Source organism: Giraffa tippelskirchi, chromosome 1 (genome assembly GCF_054371585.1).
Source record: "Giraffa tippelskirchi isolate mGirTip1 chromosome 1, T2T-mGirTip1v1.2.pri, whole genome shotgun sequence".
In the NCBI taxonomy this organism is placed as follows: domain Eukaryota; kingdom Metazoa; phylum Chordata; class Mammalia; order Artiodactyla; family Giraffidae; genus Giraffa; species Giraffa tippelskirchi.
Genome location: NC_137275.1, coordinates 34,982,406 through 35,004,061, shown reverse-complemented (window position 1 = coordinate 35,004,061; position 21,656 = coordinate 34,982,406). Strand labels below are relative to the sequence as shown.

The 21,656-nt window shown below is 36.0% G+C and overlaps 1 long non-coding RNA gene across 2 annotated transcripts in view; it reads right to left on the bottom strand.

Annotated features, from left to right (window-relative positions):
• The window catches only part of LOC145512417 (uncharacterized), a 287,002-nt gene extending 271,920 nt beyond the window's left edge, over nucleotides 1-15,082 (bottom strand). Inside the window, exons 1-2 of one of the 2 annotated variants that reach the window (XR_014058519.1) lie at nucleotides 13,242-15,082; nucleotides 11,016-11,095 (exon numbers count right to left, since the gene is read on the bottom strand). This is a non-coding gene — a long non-coding RNA (uncharacterized LOC145512417). The remainder of the gene's footprint in view (nucleotides 1-11,015; nucleotides 11,096-13,241) is intronic. The other variant, XR_014058508.1, reaches the window with a different exon arrangement.
• Between the last annotated feature and the right edge of the window lie 6,574 nt (nucleotides 15,083-21,656).

Below are 21,656 nucleotides of genomic sequence, written 5' to 3'. Positions count from 1 at the left end.
ATTCCTTTTGCTATGTACCATAATTTTATACTCGTAAGAGTATCATTCTCAGTTAGTTTTGAACATGTTGTCAACACTATTACTCTACTCTCACTCTGAGTATTGAGAATTAAGATGCATAAATTTTTTTTTTACTTGATGAGACTTAACATTATAAAATTTAGGTCATTTATCATAAATATTTCTTATGTATTCAATTAAAAAAAAAGTATACCTTGCAGTTGTTAGGTACAGTGGGCTGCAAGCATCAGTAGTGGAAAGCTATCTATTGTGTCATTAAAATCTGCTATTACTATTATTTGTCAATTTGCATGGGGTGGTATACTGTATATGCATTTTATTTTTCAGTTCCAGTTAGTCTATTTGTGTTGGCAGAGGTGACTCAATTGTAAAGAATCTGGCTGCCAGCAGGAGAATTAGTAGACATGGATTCAATCACTGGGTCAAAAAGACCTCCTGCAGAAGGAAATGGCAACCCATTCCAGTGTTTTTACCTGAGAAATCCCATGTAGAATGGAGCCTGGTGGGCTACAGTCCATGGGGTCGCAAAAGAGTTGGACATGACTTAGAGACTAAACAACAACAGCTAATAAATTATTTAATATATGACTTTTATAAAAAGTATTACAGTAAGAAAGTGAAGATAGAAGTCAACTTCTATAGGATTGATGAGGAACGTAAGAAGAAAAATTGATGAAATTGAGATTTCAGCTTTAGATATTTAAGAAGGAAAAAGGAGAACTTATTTCTTTTTCAGATACAAAATTTGATTTTTTTGCATATAATTTCCAATAAAATTACTAATATTCAACATATCCTAGCCCTATTACAAGACCCTTTTAAATGTAAAATCAAATGTACAAACACAGAAATACATATATTTTGCATTTCTTATCTGAATATACCCATGACAACAATTTATAAATATATTAATTAATGGACTGGAAGTAATAAATGAAGAAATTTTACCAAAGGATCATGGTCCTTCCTTAAGAAAACTCAATCATGATTTAAATTTACAATAGGAAACACCCTTATTCCTGAGTTTTTTATCTTTAAATGGTATTCTCCATTATAGGTGTAATCACAGAGAAAAAAACATTATATTTATCAGAATATAAATTGATAGATGAGCAAAGGTCATCCAGTTATTGAAACTGAAAGATCTATATACTTCTCACAGCACTATGTTTGGGACAATGAGTTTATGTATTTATTTTGTATTACCACTGTGGGTGATATCTCTAAGTTTCAAGAATGAAGTTTATTTTGGGCCATAAGAAGATTTGATGATGTTGGTCTAAACAATAAAATAGAAATTTGATAATAAATAGGAAGAGTAAAAATAACATATGGTCATAGAATGGCTCTTTGAAGTTAGCTTTTTTGCTTTAGAAATATTTTTAGAAGCCTAGCACATGGGTGCTCAGTCGTGTCCGACTCTTTGCGATGACATAAACTGCAGCCCACCAGGCTCCTTTGTTCATGGGATTCTCCAAGGCAAGAATACTGGACTGGGTTGCTCCAGGGGATCTTCCAAACTCAGGGATTGAACCTGTGTCTCCAGTGTCTCCTGCACTGGCAGGCAGATTATTTACCACTAAGCTACCTGTGAAGGCCAGAAACCTAGGAGGATTAACAAAAATAAAGTCTAACATTCTCTGTTCTCTCCTTTTTGTTATGCTGCCACTCTATTATCAATGTATATTTAACCCTTGCTGTGTATGTTATTACTACTCTTACTCAAAGTATTATTTGCCACCTTAGTTTTAAATGCTAGCTTATTGATCTCCATGAATATTACAACATGATGACATTTTCACCCTAAGAGTAAGATCAAATTTATCTGGAGATTTAAAAAAAAGCAAGCAAACAAAACTTGGGCATTTTTTTCAATTGAAAATTATTAAATATCTCTAAGGATTGTCAAAATATTGATTTTACTTGAAAGAGTTTTCTCAGTTAAGTTTTATAAATGTAATGTTCTCCTTAAGTTGTACAAGCTCCGTAACAACTCTGAAAGAAATATACTGTAAGCATGATCCATTTTTTATAAGGACAGATTTAGAAACTTACCTTACTGAAGCAGTAATTCGAAGTTTCCTTAAGTATCATAAATTTAAGTGTATATTTTAGTTTCTAAATTCTGTGCTTTGGATTAGGGCTTCTTTTTAAAATATTAATGCATGGAATTTTAATAAGAGATTTTTGCATAATTGCTTTATTGAGTCTGTATAATGTCTTTATTAAGAACATAGACTTTTTTACTCCAATGAGCTGTTTCAAGCTGCAGTTTAGGCACTTACGGTCTGACAGCACATTATCTTAATTTTCAGTGTATGAGCTTTTAATCTGCAAAATAAGGTTATTCAGAATGTGAATGTTAACTGAAAGGTTTAACTCACAGGGATTTGTGGTAATCACTTGTAAATCACTTAGAATTAGTTTAGAAGTATCTTGTAAATCACCAATGTTTCATAAACTATTAGTAATCATGAACTATTTTTACTGTTAAGTCCAGGGCTTTGGTTCTTCCTTTACAAATATACTGGGCGTTATTCATCCATTTTTAAAATAAAATAATAAAAATGAAACAAAACACAAAACTGAATTTTACTTTAATATGTAAAATGATACTCAAGAATCTTTTTGCTTCCCTCTCTGAATTGTAACAGTTGGTTCTGACTTACCAAGATATTCAAATACAATTTCATAATAATTAGCATATTGTGAGAAAATATATTTCTAGACTATTAAAAAGAATCAAACCAATGTCTAGTGTCATTAGTTTTTTTAGTTTAATAAGAAACACTTAATATAAACTTCCCATTTGCTATGTCAAACGTTAAGCTCTAGGTATACCAATTTGACCCAAAGTGCAAAGAAATGCCCTAAGAATAATAAAGGGGAGAAAAAAACCCACAGTAGTTCTACAAATAACTACTGCTCTATTTATTTTTACAAAACTTGCAGTAAGTGATATGGAAGCCTGAATAGTGATTTCTTAGGCATGATTGGAAAGCCATTCCCACTGAAGTGTCACTCAGTCTTTACGATTTAATATCTTTCTCTGAACACTCCTCAACATACTTTCACATTCTCAGCAGAAAACCTTCATCTGTTTCTCTTTGCTTCACTATTGGGTTTGTATTTCTTACTGTAATCAGTGTGTATCATATTCTATCACATGTTCATCACTTTTCATAGGCAATGAGTCCTGGCACCAAACACTTTGTCTTTAGTCTTTTAGATTCTAGTTTACACAGTACATCTGGATCACTGTGGATAATGTGATGCATATACATATATACATACACTCATGAGGACAATGCGATCGTACACTGGTGAAGCCAAAATGCACAGGAGAACACAAAAGAAATGATCAGAGTAAACATAATATTTTAAAATCCATGTATTTGGAAAGGTAAAATAACAGATTATTTGAAGTGAAGTTGGTTGCTACCAAATAATAACAGCCTAATGTATCAATAATTAACAAGAAAAGTTCTTATTTATCAATCTTAAGAGGAAAATTTGGAAAATGTTCTGAAGTGAACATACTTCTAAAAATGCAAGGCAAAGTGACAGGGTGAAATAATATGTGCTCAGAACTCTCATTGAATTTTCATACACATAAAGAAATGGTCAAGAATATACAAAACAAAGCAAAACAAAACAGCACAAGACCTCCAGTAAGACTGACAGCTAAGAAAGGGTGCCACTCATTTTAGAGAAACTCTGGCTGTTTCTCTTTCATATAGTTCAGATACGACAAAAATTTACAAATTAGTTTCAGGGTTAACTTATCATTTACTTTTACAAAAATATTGCTCCATTATTTTCATAGAAAATAACTTTGGAAACTCTATGGACAACTTTTAATATAAAGAGACAGAACACATGGAAAAGTATAAGCGATGGTAAAAATAGCCAAGTGTACATGTTGATGTAAATCAGCAACATAGTTTACGTTGGAGCTGCAGATTATACTGATTGCAGTCTGTGTCAAGGTATGGTATGTGTGTGTGTTGGGGCAGCAGGGGTAAAGGTGAGGAAATAGCTTGCTCATAACATAATGTGTCTTGAAATATCATTTAAATATACGCAAGGGAGAGGCACAAATGGTAAATGGAAGCCAGACTAGATGCAAATTCTAATGAACTGTGCATCCCAGCTCAAAAGAAACAATAAAGCACTGGAGAGAAGAAAATCTACTTCTGGGATTGCTCATAGTTCTGACTGTCTTCGTTTTCATAATGGGCTATGGAATTAATAAACACACAATGTTAAATTATGTTAAATAGTCCTTCAAGTTTCAAGTCTGAAGAAGCTTAAATGAGAGTTATTGTTAAGATAATGAGTACAATTTGTTCATGTAATTGTTTTGTTCTTAATATCATACTTGCATCCTCCAACTGCCTCCCCACTTCCACAAAAAAAGAAAAAAAAATTGAATCAAGAACAACAAGAAATAAATAGAAGATCCTGAAGCAGAGCACAGAAACAGACCTACTCAGATGCTTATTTCGCAGGCACCTAATTTACAATGGTATTGAATTTTGAAAATTCTAACTAATCTCTTCCAATATAAGGGAGAAGGAAATCAATACCATTGTAAGTTAGGTGCCTGCAAAAATAGGTGTCTGAGTAGGTCATGTTGGACTAGAGTCCATCCTAATGACCTCAACTTAAGCCAATCATCTACAAATACACTACTTCCAAATAAGGTCACATTATGGCAAACTGGTAGTTAACACTTGAATATATTAAAGCTGGAGAACAGAAATGAACTCATAGCACTGTCCAAGCATAAGCAAAATGGAAATAACCACCTGATAATTGCAAACTACAATAAAGTTAGGATAAATCAGACTTTGTAAAGCAAGAGACAAATTCTAAAGCAGCAGTCTTTTATTTAAAAGAAGTGTTTCTTTCTGTTTTTTTTTAATTTTGAGGCAACAGGGGAAAAATCCAGAGGATATAAGGAAAAGCAGACATTAGAATAAGCAACAGAAGGTGAAAAATAATAAGAATAATAAAATTAACATTGCAGAGAATTGTTATCTGTTGTGAAGAAAAAACTTGAAACACAGAATGCAGATGAAAAGACCAAAAATAAACAAACACTACATAGTAAAAAAAAAAAAAAGAGATTTAAAATGAAATAACTAGAGGAACAAGACAGCAGAGACAATATAGTAATAATGTATTTCTGATTAAAAGATTAAAAAAAAAGAAAGAATAGAAAAAGTTTCAAATACACTAAGTGAAGAACACATCTGAGTTATAAATGTTTAGTATGCATGCTGACCTAAGAAAATCAATGTAAAATAAGAATGATTTAGATATATATTGTGAATTAAAGATTAAGACTCTTAAAATGCCATTCAGGAAAATAAGCTTCGTACAGCATATATTAGAATGCTGGCTGCCTCCAAAGTATAAAATGCAGGAAAGAATAAAAGAAAAAGAAAACTTTATACAGAGAATTGTGTTCCTTAAATACATACAATTTCCTGATTTCGTCCAACTGTTTTGTTTTCAGAGAAAACCAGTATCTTGAGAGGCATATATAATAGTTACATCCTAATTATAGCTTTGTGTGTGTGTGTTAGTCACTTAGTCATGTCCAACTCTATGTGAACCCATGGGCTGTAGCCACCAGGCTCCTCTGTCCATGGAATTCTCCAGGCAAGAATGCTGGAGTGGGTTGCTGTTCCCTTTTCCAGGGGATCTTCCCGACCCCGTATCGAACCTGGGTCTCCTGCATTGTAGGCGGATGCTTCACTGTTTGAGGTACTAGGGAAGCGCTATTATAGTTTTGCTACATATACTGTATTACTAAGTGATATCAAATATTGTACATGCATTTATATAAAGATATATCCTCTGAAATGTACTTTTCATATTCAAACAGTTCCATGCTCAGTAACGAAAACTGTACTTCTTAAGTTAGTTTATTTTTTGCCCTCAACTATTAGCTACCTCTCCCCATACCTTCCACAATAATTAAGGTAATTCCCAGGTCACACTAAATTTTGTTGGACATTCACTGCTTAGTATATTCTCCATCTCATTTCTAAGTACACTGTACAATACAGCTAACTAGAGATTTTTATATTATGAAAGTAAATAGAAGTATTAAGTATCTCAAATGACACATGTTAATGATGTAAACATGAATCAAGTTTAAGTGCAAAACTCTATTTTGAGTAAAGGCTAAAGGGATGGATATTTATAGCTCATTAAGGACATCTTCCAAACACAGCAGACATTAACATCCAAAATATTTTCTCCTCTGTTCTACAATTCAAAGTTTTAACAAGCAGGAAATTGGAGAAGACCGTGGAGAAGGGCACGACAACCCACTCCAGTATTCTTGCCTGGAGAATCCCATGGACAGAAGAGCCTGGCAGGCTATAGTCCATGGGGTCGCAAAGAGTTGTACACGACTGAAGTGGCATTGCATGCATGCTAGGTAAGTAGGTCCCTTCAGCAGAAGCAATATTCAGAAAATGCTATCTCCTCTGTAGTACTTTCTATATGTGAATTAATCCAATATCAAGTCCCTTAAATGTCACTATTTGAAGATTCAAAGTCAAATTAAAGTATCCCCATATACACTTCATGTCAAACACAATTCAAAATCAAAGAATCTTCAGCATACAAACAATTAATTATATGATGAAAATGTAATTTCCACATCCTAGCATATGATGCAACCTAGACCTGCATTCTCACCAACTGCCAACCTTTGGTGTTGTTTGGAAAAATTAGAATAGATATAAAAAAACAAGAGAGCATATATAAAAATTATAAAATACTATGGGATATGCCTTCTATGTCCCAGAAAAGCCCATGTTAGGCTTCTTAGCCTTCTTCAAAGATAAAATTTGAGAACTTCTGTTAATCAGATGAAAGTAAACAATTTGGAATAATGGCATAAATCAACCTCTACCTCTTACTGAGTTGCCTTTATGTTTCTTACACAAAGTTTTAAACTCTTCATTTTTAACTTCTAACTATTTTGTTCCTGTCAACAAAGTCCCAAATTGAATGTAAGCTGTCTTTTGATATGTCTTCTCTCTTTTGACCATAGTTTATAGGAGAAAATACGCAAGTATGATCTGACTGTTCTTGGAAATTTTTATACTTAGAAAATCTGCTTTCATCTGCTTGTTTTCATAGTTGCTGTCATGTAATTTGTTAGGTTAGTGAATTACCTACTGCACCATTTTATCTCTCAGAGAATCAACAGTATGTCACTAACCTAAAGTTCAGTTGGATCTCTGTGAGGATTTCTCTTCTTCATTGTTTTCCTGAATCTTGACTCCAATGGTCAAGTGGTCTTCCTTATTGATTATTCTCCCTGACAACATCTTAGGCAGGTACTGAGGTGCATAAAAAACTCAAGGACCTCCTCTTGTTGCTATGTGTTTGGAGGTCTGTAAGTTTTTTTTTTTAAGGCTCATATTATAAAATACTCATAATCTATGATAATATAACTGCTTCAAAAACCTAATAGCCTTCTGATTCATTTTTATTTCATTCAGTTCCATATGTCAGTAAAAAAAATAATATTTGTTTTCTAACATAATTCTCAGAACTAACACATTTCTTTACATACTTGGCTATGTGATTCTCTTCTAATTTAACACTGGCTGTCTTGAGGCCATCAGAGTTTTAAGGAAAGGCTAATCAATCAGTTCAGAGAAGGCAATGGCACCTCACTCCAGTACTCTTGCCTGGAAAATCCCATGGACGGAGGAGCCTGGTAGGCTACAGTCCATGGGGTTGCTAAGAGTCGGACACGACTGAGCGACTTCACTTTCACTTTTCCCTTTCATGCACTGGAGAAGGAAATGGCAATCCACTCCAGTATTCTTGCCTGGAGAATCCCAGGGACAGCGGAGCATTAGCATAAGATTAATAGTTATATTGTCATTGTTGTTGTTCACATGCTAAGTCATGTCCAACTCTGTGTGACCACATGGAGTATAGCACAACAGGCTCCTATATCCTATACTATGTCCTGGAGTTTGCTCAAATTCATGTCCATCGAGTCAGAGATGTTATTTAACCATCTCATCTTCTGCTATCCCCTTCTGCTTTTGTCTTCAATCTTTCCCAGCACCTGACTCTCTTCCAATGAGTCAGTGCATTGCATCAGGTGGCCAAAGTATTAGAGGTACAGCTTCAGTAGTAGTCCTTCCAATGAATATTCACTACTGATTTCCTTTAGGATTGACTGGTTGGATCTCCTTGCTGTCCAAGGGACTCTTAAGAGTCTTCTCCAACACCACAGTCCAAAACCATCAATTCTTCAGCACTCAGCCTTCTTTATGGCAACTGAAGTCAAGTGGGCCTTAGAAAGCATCACTACGAACAAAGCTAGTGGAGGTGATGGAATTCCAGGTGAGCTATCTCAAATCCTAAAAGATAATGCTGTGAAAGTGATGTACTCAATATGCCAGCAAATTTGGAAAACTCATCAGTGGCCATAGGACTGGAAAAGGTCAGTTTTCATTCCAATCCCAAAGAAAGGCAATGCCAAAGAATGCTCAAACTACCGCACAATTGCACTCATCTGACATGCTAGTAAAGTAATGTTCAAAATTCTCCAAGCCAGGCTTCAGCAATACGTGAACCGTGAACTTCCAGATATTCAAGTTGGTTTTACAAAAGGCAGAGGAACCAGAGATCAAATTGCCAACATCCACTGGATCATTGAAAGAGCAAGACAGTTCCAGAAAAAACATCTATTTCTGCTTTATTGACTATGCCAAAGCCTTTGACTATGTGGATCACAATAAACTGTGGAAAATTCTGAAAGAGATTAGAATATCAGACCACCTGACCTGCCTCTTGAGAAACCTGTATGCAGGTCAGGAAGCAACAGTTAGAACTGGACATGGAACAACAGACTGGTTTCAAATAGAAAAAGGAGTATGTCAAGGCTGTATATTGCCACCATGCTTATTTAACTTATATGCAGAGCACATCATGAGAAAAGCTGGGCTAGAAGACGCACAAGCTGGAATCAAGATTGCCGGGAGAAATATCAATAACCCCAGATATGCAGATGACACCACCCTTATGGCAGAAAGTGAAGAAGAACTAAAGAGCCTCTTGATGAAAGTGAAAGAGGAGAGTGAAAAAGTTGGCTTAAAGCTCAATATTCAGAAAACTAAGATCACGGCATCCGGTCCCATCACTTCATGGGAAATAGATGGGAAAACAGTGGAAACAGTGCCAGACTTTATTTTTTTGGGCTCCAAAATCACTGCAGATGGTGATTGCAGCCATGAAATTAAAAGATGCTTACTCCTTGGAAGAAAAGTTATGACCAACCTAGATAGCATATTAAAAAGTAGAGACATTACATTGCCAACAAAGGTCTGTCTAGTCAAGGCTATGGTTTTTCCAGTGGTCATGTATGGATGTGAGAGTTGGACGGTGAAGAAAGCTGAGTGCCGAAGAATTGATGCTTTTGAAGTGTGGTGTTGGAGAAGACTCTTGAGAGTCCCTTGGACTGCAAGGAGATCCAACTAGTCCATCCTAAAGGAGTTCGGTCCTGGGTGTTCACTGGAAGGACTGATGTTGAAGCTGAAACTCCAATACTTTGGCCACCTCATGCGAAGAGTTGACTCATTGGAAAAGACCTTGATGCTGGGAAGGACTGGGGCCAGGAGAAGAAGGGGATGACAGAGGATGAGATGGTTGGATGGCAGCACCGACTCGATGGACATGGGTTTGGGTAACCTCTGGAAGTTGGTGATGAACAGGCAGGCCTGGCATGCTGCGATTCATGGGGTCGCAAAGAGTCGGACACGACTGAGCGACTGAACTGAACTTAACTGTTGTTGTTATTGTTGTTTAGTAGCTAAGTCAAGTCTGACTATTTGCAACCCCATGGACTGTAGTCCACCAGGCTCCTCTGTCCACAGGATTTCCCACTCAAGAATACTGTAGTGGGTTGCCATTTCTTGCTCCAGTGATGGAGATAATAGGTATTAATATATGTAAATATATTTTCTCAATAAAAGTTGAAAGCAGGAATCTGTCTTTAAAATAGTCTAAAGTATGACTCACATAGATAACTGCATTTTAAAAGGATGTGTTTAAACAAATCTAATAAATAAACTGCAAAAGAATATGACAAAATATTAACATAGGTGGGAATGAAAATATTAAGTTAATTCATGACAACTGGTGTTTTCGCTTACAAAGACAATCAAAAAGAGTATATACTTGCCAATTTCCTGAAACCAACCATCTTTTTTTCACAATAACCCCCTGCCATTGGTAAAATTACAGAAAGTTGACAATTCAGGTACTGCTAGAGGTAATGGAAATTGCTATTTTATCCCTTTGATCAACTAGTGTGTCAAAATGACTCAAAAGTCACAAAACTGCTAATTTTCTCCAAATCTACTATTTAAAGAGGTGAGAATTTATGGTAGCAAAATAATTTACCACAGGAAAAAATATTTGCAAGATGGTTCATCATTCTCTTATAAAATAATATTGAAAATAATCTAAATGCAGGACAAGAAAATGATGCTTATTACAATAAGGTGCTATTACATTTAAATATCTTTAAATTTACAATATAATCATGAAGATTATATATGCAACATAAGATACAATACAACAATAGCAACAATTGTTCACATAATACTGATTAACTAAACTATAAAATTTGGCAATGAATTTTGAGCCAAATGAAAACAGAAGCATTAAGGGTTGATTTAAAAAAAATTGATTATTTTTCTTATTTGAGATATTTTACAAGAAGAAAATGTTTATTGGTTCTGTTTTCTGTCTTAGTTCCCTATTTTAACAACAGGAATAGAACAACGTGCAAGCTGAACAAAGGATAATATGTTAAGGAAGGAGGAAAAATACTGCACATCGAAGTTACATGATTAAATGCACCATATTTCTCTAGTACTTTTCTTCTTCTGTGTATTTACCTGTAATGCTCTATCTACAGACTGTTTTGTAAATCCTACCTTCCAAAATATAGCCGTGCTCTCCATTTAATTCAAAGCTCTCTGTAGAAAAAGGATCTGCCAACAATAAAGGCTGCAGACTAAACAGAGGAGAAATAAATCAATTTTAGCTATATTTTCAAAAGCAGCAGGTACAATCTTTTATAAATTACTATGACCCAAGACAGTAAACCATGTAATAACAGAAACAACTAGCAATTTTGGTCAGGGAATATCTTTTAAAATATAAAGCTGTGTGAATTCAGTATTTTTATTTGATGGCCAATGAAAGTTCTATTTCTTCCACTTATATTTTGTTTCTTCATTATTGATTGTTTCAGAGGTGTCATGCCAGGTAATGTTCTATCTATTTGGGGGGTTAATTTTCCAGAAATATATCTTTCAGAAACTTGGAATATGTTGTGACAGCTATGCGCTACTCATTTCAACAAACATATTATTTTGAACTTTAGTGGTCATATTAGAGAAAAATATACTTTATACTGCTTAATGATTTGGGATAATCAATAATCCTCTTTTAATAATTAATAAAAAGTAGACATTCCTGACACCTACCAGAGAAACCTGGTTAACTTTTCTTTTTCCTACTTACATTGAAAACTAGCCTCATTTTTCCCATAATGATCCCATAATATTATTCATATAAGGGAGAGAGGTTTCTTAGTATTTCTATTTTATTGACCCTCTTTGTAGGAAGGGAATGTCATTAAGGGAATGTGTCATATTCATTTAATTAGTAAAGTGAACACATCACATGGTAGCTTCTGCCAATATCTTTAGGGTTTGATTCACTTCACAATCTTATAACAAAGTCATGGAGAAAAGCCATATCAGCCTTACTGGAAAAAGATTAAACCATTTATTTCATTCTATCAGTTGGATAATTGGTACAGTCCACAGGTTCAAAAATATATTTCAACAGACCAGATACATGTTCTAACAATCTCTCATTGAAGAAAAATTTATTTATGATAGCTCTTCTTTTTATACAAATATTATAATTATGTTATGTTGTAATCAGTCCTATCCATTATTATATATTCATTTGAAACACCCATTTGTAATTTCCTGTGAATAGTTAACTGGAAGCAGAGCTCTGAGAAATTAATAGCAATTATACTTCAAATTTATGCAGTATTTCTCAATTTTCAAAGCACTTGAACATATTCATATAATTAGAAAATTACATCACATGTGTTAACACACCTCCCAGGCAATTAAGTAGGATTTGCCTGATATATTAATGACAAGCAGAGCCACAGTTGTAATGATACTCTCCTATTTCAACTCAAGTATTATTTCTGAGATATAGAGGCTTCAAGAGATGCTGGAATGGAGGAAATGATGAGATAATTTTTAATTGAGGCCATGGTTTCAATAAAGCGACTATAATCAAAAGCAATATTTGTGAGTTGCAACATTTAACCAAGAGTCTGAGGTTAAATGAGTACCTTCTCAGTGAGCCTTTCATTGGTTACTGTCAGGTCAAAGATCATGAAGGGCTCCCCAGTTAGCTAAGGGGTAAAGAATTTGCCTGTCAATGTAGGAGATGCAGGTTTGATCCCTGGGTTGGGAAGATCCCCTGAAGAAAGAAATGGCAACCCAATCTAGTGTACTTGCCTACAAAATCCCATGGACAGAGGAGCCTGGAGGGCTATAGTTCATGGGGTCTCAGAGAGTCAGACACGACTTAGCAACCAAACAACAACGAAGATCATGAACAAACAGATCACCACCTCCCTTGTTCACATAAATTGTTGTTGTTGTTCAGTCCCTAAGTCATGTTCAACTGTTTGTGACTCCATGGCCTGTAAAGCATGCCAGGGTCCTGGGTCCTCCACTACCTCCCAGAATTTGTTCATTCATGTCCATTGAGTTGGTGATGCTATCTAACTGTCTCATCCTCTACTGTCCCTTCTTCTTGGCCTTCAATCTTTCCCAGAATCAGGGTCTTTCCAATGAGTCGGATCTTCACATCAGATAGCCAAAGTATTGGAGCTTCAGCTTCAGCATCAGTACTTCCAATGAATATTCAGGACTGATTTCCTTTAGGATTGACAGGTTTGATCTCCTTGCAGTCCAAGGGACTCAAGAGTCTTTTAATTTCATGGCTGCTGTGATCATCCACAGTGATTTTGGAGATCAAGAAAATAAAATTGGTCACAGCTTCAACTTTTTCCCCTTCTATTTGCCATGAGGTGATGGGACTTGATAACATGATCTTACTTTCTTAAATGATGAGTTTCAAGCCAGCTTTTTCACTCTCCTCTTGCACTCTCATCAATAGGATTTTTAGCTCTTTCTTTACTTTCTGCCATTAGAGTGGTATCATCTCCATATCTGAAGTGGTTGACATTTCTTCCAGCAATCTGGATTCTAGATTGTGATTCATCTAGCCCAGCATTTCACATGATGTACACTGTATAGAAGTTAAATAAACAAGGTGACAATATACAGCTTTGTCATACTTCTTTCCCAATTTTAAACCAACCCATTGTTCCATGTCTGGTTATACTGTTGCTTCCTAACATGCATGCAGGTTTCTCAGGAGACAGGTAAAGTGGTCTTGTACTCTCTTTAAGAATTTTCCACAGTTTGTTGTGATCCACAGAGTCAAAGACTTTACCATAGTCAATGAAGGAGAAGTGGACATTTTTCTGAACTTCTTTGCTTTCTTCAGGAGCCAATGAATGTTGGCAATTTGACCTCTGGTTCCTCTACCTTTGAAGTGGACATTTTTCTGAACTTCTTTGCTTTCTTCAGGAGCCAATGAATGTTGGCAATTTGACCTCTGGTTCCTCTACCTTTTCAAAACCCAGTTTGTACATCTGGATGCTCTCAGTTCACATACTGCTGAAGCCTATTTGAAGGAATGAGCCTAATCTTGCTAGCATGTAAAATAAGCACAATTGTATGGTAGTTTGAACATTCTTTGGTATTGCTTTTCTTCATAACTGGAATGAAAACTGACCTTTTCCTTTTCCACAAGACCTCAGTCTTGAGGTCACTGCTGAGTTTTCCAAATTTGGTGACATATTGAGTGCAGCACTTAAAAAGCCTCATCTTTAGGATTTGAAATATCTCAGCTGGAATTTCTTCACCTCCACTAGCTTTGCTCCAAGTAATGCTTCCCAAGGCCTACTTGATTTCATATTCCTGGACATCCAGTTCTAGGGGAATGACTGCATCATCATGGTTATCTGGGTCAGTAAGACCTTTTTTGTACTGTTTTTCTATATATTCTTGCCACCTCTTCTTAATCTCTTCTGCTTCTCTTAGGTCCCTACAGTGTCTGTCCTTTATCATGCCCATCCTTGCATGAAATTTTCCCTTGATATCTCCAATTTTCTAGAAGGGATCTCTAGGCTTTCCCAGTCCATTGTTTTTCTTCATTTCTTTGCACTCTTCATTTAAGAAGGTCTTCTTATTTCTCCTTGCTATTCTCTGGAATTCTGCTTTCAGATGCGTTTGTCTTTCAGTTTCTGCCTTGCCTTTCACTTCTTTTTTTTCCTCAGCTATCTGTAAACCTCTTCAGGCAAACACTTGCCTTTTTGCAGTTCTTTTTCTTTGAGATGGTTTGGGTCACTGACTCCTGTACAATGTTATCAACTTCTGTCCATAGTTCTTCAGGCACTCTTTGTCTACCCGATCTAATCCCTTGAATCTATTTGTCACCTCCATGGTAAAATCATAAGGGATTTGATTTACGTCACATCTGAGGGCCTTCTGGTTTTCCCTACTTTCTTCAATTAAAGCCTGAATTTTGCAATAAGGAGCTCATGATCTGAGCCATAGTCAGTTCCGGGTCTAGTTTTTAATGACTGTACGGACTTCTCCATCTTTGGCTGTAAAGAACATAAGCAATCTGATTTCAGTATTGACAATCTGGTGATGTTCACAAGAGTTCTCTCTTGTGTTGTTGGAAAAGAGTGCTTGCTATTACCAACATGTTCTCTTCACAAAACTGTGTTAGCTTCTGTCCTGCTTCATTTGTACTCCAAGGCCAAACTTGCCTGTTTCTCCAGGTATCTCCTGACTTCCACTTTTGCATTCCAATCCTCTGTGATGAAAAGGACTTTTGTGTGTGTGTTAGTTCTAGAAGGCCTTTATAGAATCAGTCAACTTCAGCTTCTTTGGCATCAGTGGTTGGGGCATAGATTTGGGACTGCTGTGATGTTATATGGTCTTCCTTGGAAATGGATCAAGATTATTCTGTCATTTCTTTTTTTTTTTTAAATAAATTTATTTATTTTAGTTGGGGGCTAATTACTTTACCATATTGTAGTAGTTTTTGCCATACATTGACATAAATCATCCATGGGTTTACATGTGTTCCCCTTCCTGGCCCCCCTCCCACCTCCCTTCCCATCCCATCCCTCTGGGTCATCCCATTGCCCCAGCCCTGAGCATTTGTCTCATGCATCGAACATCTGTCATTTCTGAGACTGCACTCAAGTACTGCATTTTTGGACTCTTTTGTTGACCATAACAGCTATTCCATTTCTTCTACATTTCTTCTAAGATATACTTACTCACAATAGTAGATATAGTGGTCTTCTGAATTAAATTCGACCATTCTGTTCACTTTAGGTCACTGATTCCTAAGACGTCAATGTTCAATCTTGCCATGTCCTCCTTGACTGTCTCCAATTTACCTTGTGATTCATGGACCTAATATTCCAGGTTCCTATGCAATATTATTATTTACAGTATTGGACTTTTCTTTCACCATCACACACATCCACAGCTGAGCATCATTTCTGTTTTGGCCCACTGCTTCATTCTTACTGGCACTATTTGTAAGGGGCTCATTTTCTGGCATCATTTTTTTTTTTTTTGCCTTTTCATACTGGTCATGGGGTTCTCATGGCAAGTACACTGGAGTGGGCTGTTATGTCCTTTTCCAGCGGATCACAGTTTGTCAGAACTCTTCACTGTGACTTGTCCATCTCAGGTGGCCCTGCATGGCATGGTTCATAACTCCATTGAGTTACACAAGCCCCCTCACCACAATAAGACTGTTATCCATGAAGAGGTTCACATAATAACTCCCTATATTTACCTCACATACAACTGAGGTAACAACTGTCCTTTAAAAGAATCTTTATTATCATAAGTATTTGTTTAAAGTTTTAATCACCGAACAGAGTTGAAACTTAAGGGCAAGGTAATCACTGCTTACTGACCATTTAATTTCTAGCATGTGGTTTACTGTATGAATGTTAGCTGAACACCAAAACTCATGTTGAATGCATTCATCAGTAAGCAATAAATAAATGTTATGAGATTGCTATTATCTCATTTTATTTTTTTATTTCTATTAATAGAAATATGCTCTAATTTATAATAACAACCCAAAAAGGTGCAGTTTTCCTGGAATAAACAGTGTTATGCAAACTGCAGATATCAGCATACCAACATGATGTAAATGAGTTTATAGATTACAGAGCTAATAATAACTCTCACTTTAAGCCCAAATTCTACTTCAAATTTACTTAGCCAGAAACAACTTAACTGGAGGCTTTTTCTCCTGTTATCTAAGTCTGCTTTCCACAATCCTATTCTCTTATCTATCACTTCCAAGTATTCTGTGCATCTTTAACTTATTTACTTAAAGAATGAATACTAAGTATTCATGATACTTAGTATTAGATACAACATGACAGTTATTCTGCTAAAAACTGTATATACATATTTTTTTGTATTTCAAACTGAACGTTTATATTTTAAAATCTATATTATTATTATTAGTGCTGCTCTAACTAATTACCTCAAGTTTAGTATATTAAAACAACCCAAATTTATCACCTTCAGTTCAGTTCAGAACAGCCACTCAGTCGTGTTCGACCCTTTGCACCCCATGAACTGCACCGTGCCAGGCTTCCCTGTCCATCACTAATTCCCAGAACTTGCACAAACTCATGTCCATTGAGTCAGTGATGCCATCCAACCATCTCATTCTCTGTCATCCCCTTCTCCTCCTGTCTTCAATCTTTCCCAGCATCAGGGTCTTTTCCAATGAGTCAATTCTTCGCATCCGATGGCCAATGTTTTGGAGTTTCAGCTTCAGCATCAGTCCTTCCAATGAACACTCAGGACTGATTTCCTTTAGGACTGATTGGTTCGATCTCTTTGCTGTCTAAGGGACCCTCAAGAGTCTTCTCCAGAACCACTGTTTGAAAGCATCAATTTTTTGGCACTAAGCTTTCTTTATAGTCCAACTTTCACATCCATACATGACTACTGGAAAAAACATAGCTTTGAATAGATGGACCTTTGTTGGCAAAGTAATGTCTCTGCTTTTTCATATGCTGTCTAGGTTGGCTAGTCCATAGGGTTGCAAGAGTCAGACACAACTTAGCGAATAAACCACCACCACTAGGTTGGTCATAGCTTTTCTTCCAAGGAGCGAGTGTCTTTTAATTTCATGGCTGCAGTCACCATCTGCATGATTTTGTAGCCCAAGGGGGGGAAAAAATCTGTCATTGTTTCCATTGTTTCCCCATCTATCTGCCAAGAAGTGATGGAACCGGATGCCATTATCTTAGTTTTTTTAATGTTGACTTTTAAGCCAACTTTTTCACTCTCCTCTTTCACTTTCATCAAGAGGCTCTTTAGTTCTTCACTTACAACCATAAGCATGGTGTCATCTGCATATCTGATGTTATTGATATTTCTCCCTGCATTCTTGATTCTAGCTTGTGCTTCATCCAGCCTGGCATTTCTCATGATGCACTGTGCATATAAGTGAAATAAAGATGGTGACAATATATAGCCTTGACATACTCCTTTCCTGATTTGGAACCAGTCTATTGTTCTATGTCCAGTTCTAACAGTTGCTTCTTGATCTGCGTGCAGATTTCTCAGGAGGCAGGTCAGGTGGTCTGGTAGTTCCATCTCTTGAAGAACGTTCCACAGTTTGTTGTGATGCACACAGTCTAAGGCTTTGGCATAAAGCAAAAGATGTTTTTCTGGAACTCTCTTGCTTTTGGGCCTGGAGAAGGAAATGGCAAACCATTCCAGTATTCTTGCCTGGAGAATCCCATGGACGGAGGAGCCTGGTAGGCTACAGTCCATGGGGTCGCAAAGAGTCGGACACGACTGAGCGACTTCCCTTTCCTTGCTTTTGTGATGATCCAGCAGATGTTGGCAATATGAATTCTGGTTCCTCTGCCTTTTCTAAATCCAGCTTGAACATCTGGAAGTTCATACTTCATATACTGTTGAAGCCTGACTTGGAGAATTTTGAGCATTACCTTGCTAGTGTGTGAGATGAGTGCAACTGTGCAGAAGTTTGAAGATTTTTTGGCATTACCATTCTACGGGATTAGAATGAAAACTGACCTTTTCCAGTCCTATGGCCACTGATGAGTTTCAAAATTTGCTGGCAAACTGAGTGCAGCACTTTCACAGCATCATCTCAGAATATAAATTCCACATTAATGTTACTGGGATATAATCAAGGTTTTATCATGGTTACGTTTCTCTCTGAAGGTTCTAGGGGATGAATTACACATTGTTTTTTTTCACCTTCTAGAAACTATCATCATTCCTTGACTCCACCTTCAAAGATAGCCAAAGGATATTTTTTTTTCTCATGTCACATCTCTCTGATTACCATATTTCTTTTTTTTTTATGGACTCATGTCATTAGATTGAGCCCATTCTAATAATCTAGGATAATGCACCTGTGTATGTGTGTGTGTGACCCCATGTACTGTAGCCCACCAGCCTCCTCTGTCCATGGAATTTTCCACACAAAGAAACTCAAGTGTATCACTGTTTCCTACTCCAGGGGATCTTCCCTACCCAAGGATAAACCTGTGTTTCTTGTGCCTTCTCTGCACTGGCAGGTGTATTCTTTACCAGTGCACCACCTATCTCCATCTTAATGTCCTTAACTTTAATCCCAACTGCTTATTATCTGTCACCATATAAAGTAACATATTCACACTTCTGGGATGACAAAGTGGACATCTTTGAGGGGACATTAGTCTGCCTATATCACAACCCATCCTTGATTACAGTTGTCATGGGTAATCTGCCAGGTTAATTTTGCCTTTTACATACCTATTTACAAATAAAATTATAGAGCTCTCACTCTTTTGTGTAAGGTTCTTTTATTCAGCAGAGTATTTATAAAATTCACCCATGTTGTCATATGTCCTCTTTATTTCTGAGTAATATTCCACTGATGGATATGACATTTTTAAAAAGAAAAGTTCAATGGCAACCTGAAACATTCCCAGGTTTTATCTATTATAAATGAGCTGTTGTAAACATTTCTGTTCAATCTTTGTCAATGCATGCTTTTATTTTTCTTGATTAAATATGAAATTGTGGAACATCGGATCATCAGGTAGATATATTTAAATTTTATAAGAAACTACCAGACTGTTCCTATAATGAATGCTCTATTTTTTTCTTCCACAATAATGCATTATAGAAGAGTTTCAATTCTTTGCTCATCTTTAGGTGGACATATACTGTTTCTGATTTTCATTTCCATATTTTAATGGATAATGATGTTCAACATCTTTATTTTTTTATGTACCTATTGATCTTTTGACACCATCCTTTGCTTCTTTCCAATATCTTCCCACCTTTTTATAAGGTTGTTTATTGTCTTTGTATGACGCTTTTGGCATGTTTTATATATTCAGGATATAAGTTCTTTGTCAGATATATATTTTACAATTTGTTCTCCCACACTGTGGTGGCCTTATTAGTTTTCTTACTGATAAAAGTGGGACTTTTTTTTCCTTTATTTTCATAAACAAGTTATTTAATTATGATGAAATCTAATATATATTTTTGTAAATTTTATAGTCATTGTGTTCTGTTTTTGGTTTTAGAACTTATGTCTACACCCCAGTTGCAACTATATCTTGTTATCTTTTCCTATGGAAACTATAATTTTAGTTTCCACATTTGTGTTCATATTTAATTTTTATGTATGGCCTTCTGTTTTTATGGCATGTGCTTTTCTGTGCTTTTGCTTTCAACTTATCTAAAAATTAATATATAAAGTATATCTTTGTAGCTGTGCCTTGTTTTCTCATTAATTCTGGTGTCTTGCCTTTTCATATTTAATATAATTATCAATATGACTGTGTTTAAGTGTATGATTTTAATCTTTTGGGTTTCTTCAATTTTATTTCGATCTTATTTTTCTACTTTCTAACTTCTCTTTCATTATTTGATATCTTTTCTAGACTCATTTTCTCGTTATATACTTTTTTATTTAACATTTCTTTTGACATCTTAAGTAAGATGTAACTGACACATTTAAACTGTACAATTTCATAAGTTCTGACACAGGAATAGAACCATATAATTATCACCACAATCAAGACAATAAATATATTAACTATCCCTCACATTTTCTCTTTATAGACCTTTTCTCTTATCCCCATGGTACCACTGCTTTGTTTTTGTGTTACTATAGATTGAGACTGTTCAAGAACAGCAGTTTGACATTTTGAGCTGGATAAATGTCTTGTGCATTGTAGGTTTCTTTGAAGCACTTCTGGTCCCTACTTCAGTTCAGTCGCTCAGCCGTCTCCGACTCTTTGCAACCCCATGGACTGCACCACACCAGGCCTCCCTGTCCATCACCAACTCCCAGAGTTTACTCAAACTCATGTCCGTTGAGTTGGTGATGCCATCTGACCACCTTATCCTCTGACATCCCCTTCTCCTGTCTTCAATCTTTCCCAGCATCAGGGTCTTTTCAAGTGAATCAGTTCTTCACATCAGGTGGCCAAAGTATTGGAGCTTCAGCCTCAACATCAGGCCTTCCAATGAATATTCGGGACCTATTTCTTTTAGAATGGACTGGTTGGATCTCCTTGTAGTCCAAGGGACTCTCAGGAGTATTCTCCAAAACCACAGTTCAAAAGCATCAATTCTTTGGCACTCAGCTTTCTTTATAGTCCAACTCTCACATCCATACATGACTACTGGAAAAACCTTAGTCTTGACTAGACGGACCTTTGTTGACGAAGTAATGTCTCTGCTTTTTAATATGCTGTCTAGGTTGGTCATAAATTTCTTCCAAGGAGTAAGCATCTTTTAATTTCATGGCTGCAATCACCATCTGCAGTGATTTTGGAGCCCAAGAAAATAAAGTCTCTCACTGTTTCCCACCTATTTGCCATTAATAGGCAAAGATGGGGCCAGATGTCATGATCTTTGTATTCTGAATGTTGAGCTTTAAGCCAACTTTTTCACTCTCCTCTTTCGCTTTTATCAAGAGGCTATTTAGTTCTTCACTTTCTGCCATAAGGGTGGTGTCATCTGCATATCAACTATTTACCTACCCAAGACTGACCTTTTCAGTCCACTCACAATATGACTATCTGCACATTTCTTAACCAAAATAATCAATCCTCTTAAAAAACTGTGATCTTAAACAATAGATCAACACAGAAAGTAACTGGGTAAGTAACAGGTAAAAGAATAAGGAAAATCAAATGGGTCTGCATTCTTGTAACAATATCAGTTATTAAGATTCCTTCTCTATCTGTGAGAAATCCATGATATATGTATCAAAACAATGATTAATAATGATATGCGTTAATGCACATTTCAATCCAGACAGCTCAGACTGAGGCTGAGAAAAATCAGACAAATAGTCTT